The sequence below is a fragment of the Lissotriton helveticus genome, chromosome 6 (genome assembly GCF_964261635.1).
Source record: "Lissotriton helveticus chromosome 6, aLisHel1.1, whole genome shotgun sequence".
Lineage (NCBI taxonomy): Eukaryota > Metazoa > Chordata > Amphibia > Caudata > Salamandridae > Lissotriton > Lissotriton helveticus.
Genome location: NC_136067.1, coordinates 333074801 through 333087879, shown reverse-complemented (window position 1 = coordinate 333087879; position 13079 = coordinate 333074801). Strand labels below are relative to the sequence as shown.

Genomic DNA, 13079 nt, shown 5'->3' with positions numbered 1-13079 from the left:
CAATTATTTGAAGTGTATGCAGAGGGTACGTTTACAGGAAATAACGCAAACCAGGACATTACAGTCAGAGCTCTGCCTAAATTAAGGCAACAAATAACGTCATGGCGCGTTAAGTCATTTCTCTTACTACAATACAGTCAGATAAAAACATTGTCTAGATCGAATGAAAAAAAAACTCCAGTAACAACTTGAATCAAAAGAATATAATACCAGAAAAGAAAAGCGAAGGATTTTAAAACGCAGGAAGCAAGACAAATCTGATTTTTTAATTCCATGAACATTTAACTATTACGATGTCCAGAGGATTAGGTATGTTAAATTAAGCACCCAAAAATTACAGGAAGTGCAAAGCAAGGTGAAAAACACAATGGCGAACAAAGTAAAAAGGCATAAAAAGACAAGCACGGGGTGGCAAGAACATAGCTTTCACAGATGGCACTGTTCAAATTACAAATTTCTAGAGGAGACATTTGTACTCTGTGTGTGATATTGAGATCATTTAAAAGATTACGATTCATACAAGAGAATGGTGACCTTGAAGAATCCGGAAGAAATACAAAACCTTGTTTAACAATACTGTTGTGGTATTCATGTAGATATGCGACCATAAAAAAAGTTACTTAACTTCGATAATAATGTTTCTGGTGACAATTCACGTTTTTGCCTACATCTTGACCGTCTTCAATGGTCTGAGTCAAGGTGGCCCTAAGTTCATACATAGGGGAACAGAAGCAAGATATAATTGGCCACATCCCAGAGGACGTGTGTTTGCATATACCAACAATATAAACAAACAGCATTGACTGACCTCAATCCTAGGTTAGTCGAAGAAGACATTTGTTTCCTGAATGCCTCAATCCTCTTCACCTCCCTGTAAACGCGAAGTTCCAAGGCATCAATTAGCAGCATGCGTGAGACTGTTATAAAAAGTTTCTGGACTTGCGGTTACAAGTATCCAACAGCAGGGCCGGCTCTAGGCTCATGGCGGCCATGGGCAGGGAACGTAGGTAGGGGGCCCCGGAAGAGGGGGTCCAGGCGGGGTGGAGCGCGGAGGCCAGTGAAGAGGGGGGGGAGGGTGTTTGGAAGTGGAACAGAGCCGGAGGCCGCCAAATCCCTGCCAGGGGCCGCCACGCAAATATGTATCCATCCTTAGAGGATTATTATATTAAGGATATATATTGGCGTGGTGGCCCCTAGGGTTTGGTGGCCCTGTGCAGGTGCACACCTTGCACATGCCTAAGGACGCCCTTGCCTTCAGGAAGGTTTTTTTTCTCACATCAATAAATGCAAAACTCTGCCACTCGATTGCTCTACTTACTTAAACTGAGTAAGCCAGCTCCACTAGCACATTTACAAACTCACTAAGTTCAATATCTTTTGAATGACTTGCTCATTATACTGCACTGTGATACCTTCGATAGAGTTCTTCTAATCTAGAGGAGGCCCCTAGATTCACAATTTCCAAACCAGAGGATGAGCATTCAGTATTAAGGCAACCAAGCTCTGGTACTCGCCACCTGACCATGTGGGCATGGAATCCCATCACTTAAAACTCAGGAAATCCATGGCCCTCCCCTAAGTAGAGAATGCAGGAAGCTTCGAATGCCCTGACAATTTAGTAATGGCACCAAGCTGCTTTGCTAGGCAAACATTTGCTAAATAAATAAAATCATACTGCCATATACATTTGAAACGACCATACTGTGACCGTAATCTATGGCAGTCTACGCCAATGGAGCTGCAGGTTGATATGGTTTAGGGACATCATAATTGGCAGGTGTAAAGATGACAGTACTCCAGAATACTAGATTCTGGTGAACAGGTGAAATGTAAACGGCATAATTATGTTATACTAGACTTCCATTGTACAAGGTGTTTGTGTTTTTAAACTTTGATAATCATTAGAATGACCTCTGTCTACCTGAATGTGAGGAAAGACGTGCTTTTCAGGAAATACTGGAGCGTGTTCTATTAGATTTATTTGGGCTGTGAATTTGCTTCCAACCGCATTTCCATTTACAATCCAATTTCTCTATACTGGGAGATTTTAACATACATTTGAATGAGCCCATGAATCTGCATGCTTCCTCCCTGCTACAAGATATAACTATTCAGCTCACACAGAGCATGGTGGGACCCACTCATGACAGAAGGCACCTGTTTGACCCTGTCATTTCTAACGACGAACAACTCAAAGTTCTCGCCCCCGTCCCTGTAATTTGGTAGGACACTTTCCTGATTCCAGTAATCTGGGAAGCAAATTTGTCATCATGCTGCCACAACTCTACCTGCTGTAAGGACCGTAACTGGTCCAGATTACCACTAGAACATTGGAAACAATCTCGTATTAAACCTTAGACCCTCCCTAGATGCAAATCCTACCTCTGGCTGTGAGAAACTGCCCTGCTGGATTGTCTCCTCCCTGGATTAGTGTATTCCACAGAAGACTCTTACAAGATGAGCTAAAAAAAAAAACTTCACCTTGGTACGCTCCCAAGTTATGTGAACTGAAACAAAATTACAAGCGAACAAGAGAGAATATGGAGAAAAGATTATGGGGAATCAAGCAAGCACAACTATAGAGTTGCCATTAAAATCTATAAAGCAGAAATCATAAAAGCACAAGCATTTTACTTTGAAGAAAAAATCGATTTAGAAGCTAACTTTCCACTGGAAATTTTCCACATTGCCAAATGTACGAGTTACTTACCTTCGGTAACAATGTATCTGGTAGAGACGATTCGAACTGCAGATTCCTTAACGTAGAATTATCCCCAGGCGTGAGACTGGATCCGGAAAAGTTTTTGCCACGGCATCCCTGCGCGCTGGGGGACAGCACCACGCAACTCCGCCCAAGCATTGTCCGCGTACGTGACGTCAGCGAGGTCACATAAATCCATTCTTGGCTGGTCTTACAGGGATTAAGACCTCCGTAAGCATGTTTTCTTCACCTTTGTGAAAGGGGAAAGTGAGGTCCAAAACCTGTGCAGCCCTTTAGATCACTGTAGCGAAGGAGGCAGATTCTTCTGTTGCTATAGCCTTGGTCAGGATGAGGGGCCAATATCTTGAGATGTATCCAGACAACTGACATCCTGAAGGTCATCAAATATATTGTTTTCTCTATATTGGTGTTGGTCATCATCATTGTGCATATCATCATAGCGGGGGGACATTTGTCAGGTTCTGATTCGGCATACTGTTTAGGTGTGGGTGGAAGGGAATGAGTTCATAGTTTGATAATACTATTGGCTTAGTTTCCGTTGTCAGTGATATTGGAACTGGTATCAATTGCCCATGAGTGGCATCAGGAGTCAGCGGAGATGAGCTGGAGGGAGGGGCCAACCTCGAATCAAGGTTAAGGGGCAAAGCCTGCATCTGCGATGGATCGGCCAGCAGTAACCCAAGTAGAGGCATCCTCAGATCCTTAGGACTGAAGGCACACCAAAGGGACCCACTGATCACCAAAAATGGTGTCTAGGGTCTGTTTCAGATCTTAGAGCTGTCATGGCGTCACACATGGCCTTCGGTTTTCGGGGCACATTGGGACCAGTGCTGAATCAGTTCTGATGTGGAGGACTGACTCTGCAGCTTAGAGGTGCCCAGGGTGTTGTGCAACTACAAGTGGTATGAGTGAGGAATAATGAAGACTCACGTCTATACCTCTTACGTTTCTTGCCTTTATTTGACTTACATGAACCCGGCGACTTCGATGACGATCATTTATGAGAGCTGTTTCAAGAGCAAATCCAGAGCCTTAACTTCTTTTCTTCAACCTACAAAGTTCGGAGATGGCGAGTTTTACTTCACAGTTGCGTATAGCTTTGCAGTTCATTTTGTGGAGCAGTTGCAAAACGCAGAGTTGTGTTTGGAGCTGAGGCAAAAGAGACAAGTCGTGGATGTCAGTGGCAGACATTTAACAATGACAGTCAGGACATGGCTTAAATCCTGTTACTTTAGGGGAAGAGACATTCTGCACACTGATTTTTTTTATAGAGGGAAACAAGTTTGTCAGATGATAGGCCTCGAAAGTTCCAGATCCGCATCGGAAGGCTAGGAAAGAAAGGAACTTATACATGAGCGCGTGGGGGTGGTACATATATGAAGGCCCCTGATGTCACTTCTGGGGCAAGACATATCTGATGTGGAGCCGCATGACGCCACTCTTGACATGCGAGGGCACTGCTAGCAAAAAGTTTCTAGATCCAATCTGATGCCTGGGGAAATTAATAAGGTGAGGAATATGCAGATAGAAGTCTTTCTCAGAAATTAGATTTGGTCAAAGGAAGAAAATGAATATTTTATCTCATCGGACATGCAGCTGGCCAAAAGTTTCATGACATTTTTAAGTGATTCTTTCCAAATTAGTACCTTAAGTCCAATGCAAAAGGATTTATGACCTGAAAGATTCCACTAGTCACCACTGATGACCGATTTGCCCATTCTTAAATTTAACATTTTATTAAATTAAAGTTTTATGGCTTAGTGGAAGTCTAAAATCTGATTCTCTTAATCAACATCAAAGAGCTAAATGTAAAATGTGTAAATGAATTGTTAAGTGTTATCAATCAATTTCTATTTTGTAAAGCCAGGATATTTGTTATATTTTGTGTTACATTTTGTAATGGTTTTTATTTATCCATACTAATATTATAAAGAGAGAGCCCAAACCTTTGAGGTGGGTAATCTCTGTAACCACAGCACCCATCACAACGCCCAATACAGCGTTGGAAAGGGCAGTTACAGCAGAAGGACATAGGCTATGCAGATGGCCACCATATACATTTTATTTTATTGTTTTTATTAACTTTTCAAGAAACAGTGGTGTTCATCACAATCATACAGTGCAAGACATACAATTGTACCGTAGGACACCATATACATTTAAAAGGTCAAAGAACCGTGCCAGCAAAGTAGTCCCTTGTGGGCGTGTCTGCGTGGTGCTGTGGGAGTGGACTGGGGGTGTGACTAACACTGGGGGCGTGTGTTACGACCATCACATCGTGGGCTGTGGGCGTGTGCTGGGGGCGTGACAAATGCTGGGCCGTGACAAACGCTGGGGTCGTGTGTCCGCCCTTCATGCCATGTGAGTCGTACATATAAGCGCCAATTACGTTGCTGCGCAGCATCAAGGGACACGCTGGGGGCGTGAGAAATGCTGGGTGTGTGTGTCCGTTCTTCATGCCATGTGAACGCAATTGCGCCGCATCAAGGGGCACGCTGGGGGCGTGAGAAACGCTGGGGGTGTGTGCTACGTTCCGCCCTTCATGCCATGTGGGTCGTACATTAATCAGAAGATCGTCTGCTGTGGCTGTGTGCTGGGGGTATGATAAACGCATTCAGCTGGAGGGCTGGTAAGTAACATTACTGCAGCCTCTCCTGCGCGCTGTTACTGAACTCTCTCATTCAACGAAATTAGACGCACCTGCTACCATCAACCAGGGCTCTAGCCGGGCTCAGGCAGCGGATCAGTACACTAATTACATGCGCCTGATAACATCAACCAGGGCTGCAGCTGGGCCTCACTTTGGGGAACACGCGCCAGCTAACATCAAACAGGCCTGCATCTGGGCCTCAAGCAGAGGAACACGCAAATGAGCGTGTCTGCGGGGACAATTACTGCAGCCTCTCCTACTCGCTGTCACTGAACTCTCTCATTAAACGGATTTACCCGCGTCTGATAACTCTCTCATTCAACGACATTACACGCGCCTGCTAACATCAACCAGGGCTGTAGCCGGGCTCAGGCGGCAGGTCACTACACCAATTACACGCGCCTGCTAACATCAACCAGGGCTGCAGCTGGCCCTTCTCCGTCCCTATTCTAATGAAACAAAAAAATGTTGTCTACCGCGAGATTTTAAAATAAATTGCCCTTGCCAAATACACACATTACACACATTCTATTTCATACCCGGACAGCGTCAGGACGGGCTGCTAGTTTATACTATAAATTTGTTTAATTTGAACCATCTCTCCTTGGGGATCACTGGAACAGTACAGCCAGAGGAGCCCCAGACTCCTCTCTGGTCCGACAATACCCTGCACCAGGCAGGCTATGTGCTTCTGTCTGGTGGATCCGGCCATCCCAGGCAAAAGCCGTGGCTTCTCCTGCCTCTCACTGTTTGATTTTTGCGGCTGGTCGCAGGTTTTGTGAAGGGAAAACATGCATTGTTGAGGCAGCCGTAGTCCATGCAGTCGAAACCCTGCCCACAAGCTGCAGTAGTGGGGAATGAGCACGCAGCCGCCTACTGACTGAAACCAAAGATTGGCTCAGCTTGGTTGCCATGCCTGATATCAGGGCACAATCGGATGCCAAAGTGTGATGATCTAGGCCAACCCCCTGGGCATAGGGCTCCCCACAGAGGAGTTAGACATTTTTTCCCACAGGACTGTCCAGCAACCCTTTGTTGGATCACAGACCAGGGGCTGTTGCTTACAGGAGTGGAGGCAGTCACCCAAGGCCTGTACTCACAGGAAGGCTTGTGACACCACAGACAGACAAATACAGCACTCAGCCAAGTGCCCTGGGGGTTTTACATCTGCCCTACTTGGACAGGCGAAGCACACTGGTGGCATAGCGGCACATCAGGACGGCACATCAGGACCAAGGGGCAGGTTTTTACACATGCATTGCTTAATCTTTGAGACTACTACTACTTTGATACTGCTTTTAGCAGGATCAACCAGGTAGTCGCAGTTGCTGGAGGAGGAGACACATGCCCATCCTAGACCAACCTTCACAATCCTTGAGTGCCTGTATGGGTAGGGAGGCCCTGTTAGCCACAAAGGCTGGGTGAAAAGGGTGATCCACGGGCACCAGTGACCTTGTCTGCTCTGCATCAATAGATTGGAGAGGCAGCATAACTGAGACATAGGATTTCTGGCATCACCACCATCATGAGCCAGCAGGGACCCCCCAGGGAGCAATTGTTCCAAGCTGCTGCAGATATTCCCTGGGTGGAGAAAAGGCACTGATGTGTCACACTGGGCCTGGGCCAACAAGCTGCATCCAGGTCTAGCACCACCCAACCCCCCTCCATCCACTATGTGCAGACCACTAGGGGGCAAACTGACAGGCAGCTTGGCCTTCGCTCTGCTGGGTGAGGAAGACACTCCTGAGGTGGACTTCGTTGGAAGGCACATTCTTGAGTTAGATACTCCCAGGCAGAGAGGAAGCTTTTTGCTTGAAACAACAGCTGAGTCTGGGCAAGTTGTCCATCCTTAAACAGAACAAGTATGCACAATCGATCACAGTACACTTCTAGATAGACAGTCTTCAAGCAGGCACTCTGCCTGGGATGTCTACTTCAGGTTCCTGTCTCCTCTCCAGGAGGCCAACCGGTCCCAATCTCCTCGTCCCTACACATCCGGAGGAAGGCCACTAGCCATTTCAGTATGGCTTGCACACAAGGCGACAGATGAGGGCATTTGAATGTATGTGACCTCTCGAAACACTGTCTAGGCTTAAAGCATCAAATGAGCCATCACTGGGGCTTACAGACATCTCGAACAGGATGCCCTGACCCAGGATGTTACTTTTCTGAAATCTCCCTGTTTCTGGAAAGCCTGGCTCCTGTGCAGGCTCATCATTCAGGATTAGAAAGCAGCTGGGGGCCCAGCCCAATGGGGGCCTGGGAAGTGCTGCCCAATGCCCTTGTAGTGCACATGGACAATGACCAGCTAATATGGAGGAAGGCCAGTAGCCTTTCTTGTAATCTGTGGATAGAGGGTAACAGATGGAGACATTCATGCAAAAGGATCAGACCTCCTGAAACTCTGGCTGAGCTTGAAGATTCAAATGAGCCCTCATCAGCACTTCCACGGTAGCCTGGCCATCTGGTTCCACCATTCACTCCTGCTGGGCATGCCACCAAAAGCTGGGCCCGAAGTACAACCATCTGGTCGTCTCTGGAAATCATTTCTATTTAAATTGGAAGAGCATGGAGGGAGTCTACCGGACAGGACCCAGACCCTGGGTCCGGCCTGAGGTACAGCCATGAAAGGGGGGCTCCCACGGGATCTCCATCCTGGTCTCTCAGAGCTTTTCCCTCTGGCAAAGCAAGGAGCCCAACTCAGGCATGTGGAAGTCTGCCCTGGGCACGATGAGACACAGTGAGTGGGATGGCACAAGAACCCAAGGTTCCCAGGGCTCATCAGAGGTCCTCTGGTCCCATGAGGGTCCCGGACAGAGCTTTTCACCCCACCAAGAGTAGAGACTGGCCATCTTGTTGCATGTATGCAGCTTCCAGAAACCAAGCACCATCTGGGGAGGGCAACCAAATGGACAGCAGGTCACAAGCAGCCGCGCCCTAATAATACAAAGTAACTCCACTAGCCATTCTTGTAATACGTGTACACTCAGTGAAAGAGGTGGACATTTCAGTGAAAGTATCGGAGCCCTAACTGAGCTTGAAGCTTCAAACGAGCCCTCATCAGGACTTCCAGGGCTGCCCGGCTATCTGGTTGTGCCATGCACTCCTACTGGGTATGCAACCAAATAGCCCAGAGCAAGGGGCAACCAGATTGCCCAGGCCCACAGCAGAAGGTGACCACAGTGGCCATGTACAATAAGGTCAGTGCTCAGGATGAACTTCCTAGAGCCACCCACCAGTCATCGATCAGCAACTGATCAGAGTACGGTGCTGGTGGGACCATCCCCGAGCAGGCCGCCCTGGACAGGGCTTTGCGTGCCTGTCTACTCTTTCAAAGGGAAGGCTCTCAGGAAAGGCCCATAAGATCTGACAGGAATGTAGCTGTACATTTTTGTCGTCCCCGAGTGGTGGGTTTATTATTAGAGGAAATTACAGCTAACCAGGCCCGGCAATTTGATTGCAATGTAGAACATATTGTTGCATTACCTTTGGAATATTTCTACCGACCCAGTATGGACTCATTCCTTGGTTGTGTCCAAGCTAGCAGCATCAATCAATCATACTCTAAGTACAAATCAATACAGAAGCAGGGAGAATTCCCGGGCTGCTGGAAGCTTGGTTTGTTTAAGAACGCGTTGTGCTTTCTAGGAGTCTATGGGTGTAGCCGTGCCGTATTTGGACTGCATTGGCTATGTCTTAATATGGGTATGATTCTTATGCCTATATAAGGATATGATTTGATATAACCACATAAGGGCATGAATCGGGAATATTTAACTAGAGTCCTAGACCAGGAAGACGGTCACCCAGGCCCTCGTCACCAGCCGTCTGGACTACGGCAACTCCCTCTACGCCGGAACCACCGCCAAACTCCAGAAGAGACTCCAGCGGATCCAGAACACCTCAGCACGACTCATCCTGGACATCCCCCGCCGCAGCCACATCTCCGGACACCTGAGAGACCTGCACTGGCTCCCGGTCAACAAGAGAATCACCTTCCGGCTCCTCACCCACGCACACAAAGCCCTACACAACCAAGGCCCAGGATACCTCAACAGCCGCCTCAACTTCTACGCTCCCAAACGCCAGCTTCGATCGACCAGCCACGCCCTCGCCGCCGTCCCCCGCATCCGAAGAGCCACCACAGGAGGAAGGTCCTTCTCCTACCTGGCCGCCAAGACTTGGAACTCCCTTCCGACCCACCTCCGCCTGACCCAAGACCACCTCGCCTTCAGGAAGCAGCTCAAGACCTGGCTGTTCGAGCAGTAGCGGACCCCCCCCCCCCAGCGCCTTGAGACCCTCCGGGTGAGTAGCGCGCTATATAAATGCTCTGATTGATTGATTGATTAGATTCGTCTACAACACCCACTCCACGTATAATGTCCATCATTACTAAACATATCTATGCCTACTCTGTTACCCTGCATTGTGTTTGACGCGGCCGGCCCTGTCAGGGTTGTAGGCTTATCGCTGTGTACATGTCACTCTTAGGCATACTCCCTGTTGCAGAGGTGGAATAAAAAGACTTGAATATAAACATATCTATGCATGGGTATTCCGTCCCACCCTAAAATACATAAAATGCATTTGAAATGGTATATACATGAAAAATTGAGTATTATACTGTATGTTTTTGTAAGCAGTGGTATCATTCAGATAATGCATATATTGTACATTGGAATGTTGACTGAATGAATCACGAAATTTACATTTATGAAATGTCTCCTAATACAGAAGAGAGGGTCGAGACCATTTCATCACATATTTATACAAGACTGTACATGTGCTAGAGGCTAAGTCAAAATATTGTCTCTAGAGTTTTCAAAAATAGAAATATTGTTCTCTAAGAATAGTTCAACTTTAAGCAGAGGATCATGTGCCATAAGGTAAATATTTTGAGAATCGCTTTCAGGGAAACAAAATAGTTCCAGAGTTTTTTTAAAAGTTCTGTTTATCAAAACTGAAGGTCGAATTCAGAGTTCAGGGAGCGCTGTGTGCTCGTGTTTTCAAAAGCTATTCTCGTTGTTAGGAGAGAACATTAGCTCAGACAGGCTGGCAAAGAATTCGTCTACAACAGTGGGTGAAAGTTGGACCATGTCCGAAAAAGTAGAAATAGTGCATATTTGAGATGCATTGGCGTCATCAGTGCCTAGATCAGCAATGGTCACAGAAGGTTGTACCTGTGTGCCGCTTCCATCTCTTACCTCACCGCCACCTAGTCGTAATGGTGAGGTCTCAATGAATGCCGTCATCAGAATAGGTAGCCGCTGGGGACAACACGTTGCATGAGCCGTTACCGAACCAAGCAAAGTATCGATATCCATAGGTACTGCTGATGGGAGTGTGAGACAGACGTCTAACACGCATTCTTCTCCACAGAGCAGGCATCGTAGCACAGGTAGGATGCAATCTTGCCAGATTGGTCTGAACTAAAGAAACCAGGTAGTATTCAGATCTTTTAGCCGAGCCAAGCCGAGGACTTTAGTAATCCAATCTCGGTATCGCATTGCTAGGAGTGTTTCTTCCATTGTAGCCTGAGTTTTGTCTGTGGCTGGACTTGCCATATCGGAGCAGAAGGAACAAAAATAAGATTCCTGCTACGAGTCCCAAGATGAGAGGCAGGCCGCCGAATACAGAGTGCATGAAATTCGGGAAGATGCTCAGGACTGCTTCAAAGGGTGCTAACAGTCCCGAAAAAATTGTCTTAAATACATGTGCGATGCCACTGGTATCAGACATGTTTAAGATTTGACTTAACATTTCTACGAAATGCACGGGGCAATTTGTTGATAATAATGCATGTATCTCTGCTGCTGTCCTTGCGACTTGCAGATCATACGTTTCTCTAGACGAGGTTAAAGGCACAGTTGTTTGTAAAAGAATAGACTTCATTCTGCTTAAAGTATCAATTCGAATAGAAGAGATATTCAGAGAAGGCCATATTGTTGCCTCCTTGTCTGGTTTGCTGTTTGGATACGATACTTGCATACAGCAAGTGACCCTGGATGTAACACTGACGAGATAGGCCGTTCCTGGCAACATGCCACAACAGCTGCGGTCACTTAACAGAACGTAACTGCCGTTGGAAAGTTGTCTGAAAAAAGGCTCTATTTGTGTAGCAGGGGTGCCGTGCAGGTGGCATGAAAGGTTATTTGATGAACCTTCGCAGGCTCCATGCAAGTTAATTCCTTGACACAGAAGTGTACCGCTCAGTGATTTCTTACAGTTGTTACCACTAAGAAATACCTCTTTTTTCCCCCCACTCCAACATCTATGTGTGTAAGGTAAATTCCAGGTTGACTTGATGTACCCTTTACCCAACCTTTCATACAGGCCCGCTGGTATGTGCTTTTTGCAATATTGAAACTGAAAAGTCGTTATCGGAATTGTAATGGTGCCATGTATTATCCATTCAATGACAGGTTTTTCGGAGACTGTCAATGGAAATCTTTCTAGTTTTTCAATGCTCAGCACCGTATAGTCTGCCCCTCTTTGTGCCAAAGAGATTTGTTTATCTGTAAGGTTAAAGACAGAAAACAATGATGTTGTGTTGATTAGACGCCATGGCACGTAGCCTGAACTGAGATTTTGTAACGTCCAGCCTAACTGTACAATAGAACGTAATTGGGACTGGCCATGTTGTAACATTAGCATATCCTGTTCTAATCAGGATTAGTTCTATTTTGGTGTAAAATATGGGATATGTCTATTTCCACATCTGTAGTGCTATTACTATCAGGTATGGGCTTTGGTATAGACGGTTTGTTTAAGTCCTTTATCCTGGCTAGGCCAAGACAGGTTGTTTGTTGAATGGTGTCATTCAAGAACATTATTTGTTCTGGGATCATGCAGGCTCTGAATAATGATTCTAAACCTTGTACCTGCCAGTCTTTTGTACCCCAGACAGTTTTTGTTTCAATGTTGTTTTTCCAAAATTCAAAACCAAATGTAGACAATTTTTCATAAAATCTTGCAGAATATATCAGTTTAGTATTTGCCAACATGTTTTTTATTCCCGTCTTATTAATATTTTTAAAATAAAACGTTTCTAGATCAGTGTTATTAAACCCTGAGAAGTATGGGAATTTCTCATAAAATGCCTTCGAGCTGCCTTTTGGCGGTGTTGGACAATGTTCCCATTGATTATAAGTGAAAACATTTCTAGGATTGGCAGATTTATGCTAATAGTGGTGCCCGTAATGATTAAAGCAATACATTTCTTCATAATCTGATGAACCTTCTAAATAATCATGTTCTGTAAATTTTGCTGACATTTCTAAGTCTGACATCATATTATTAATAGTTTCAAAGTCCCAATCATCAGAGAAAGTGCTAGGTGATACAAAGTCACTTAAAGAAACCTTGAACTGATGTGGATATTTCAAGAGTTCAACCGGGCCATAGATGTCGTAATCAGTAGCGTCCCATGCTACACCACCAGGTATAGGAATGGCTGTGATGTTTACTGATGATAGTTCTCTTTTTTCAATGTGAGAAGATCTGTGAGGCTTTAGAACCAAGTTGATTTTCTGACTTGCTGTTTCCATTGTACTGTATTTTCCATCAATTATTATTCCCAAGCTTAAAACCAAAATGAGCCAGAGTAGGAGGAAAAGTACACCTAAAACCATCCACAATTTAATCCATGGAGAAATCAGATATGTTTCTTTAAGTAGATGAAAGAGTTCAGTTATTTTTTCTTTGAAA

The 13079-nt window shown here is 45.6% G+C and overlaps 1 protein-coding gene across 3 annotated transcripts in view; it reads right to left on the bottom strand.

Annotated features, from left to right (window-relative positions):
* Positions 1 to 13079, bottom strand: part of NBAS (NBAS subunit of NRZ tethering complex) — a 2361081-nt gene that overhangs the window by 958582 nt on the left and 1389420 nt on the right. The gene's annotated exons all lie outside the window — the stretch shown is intronic.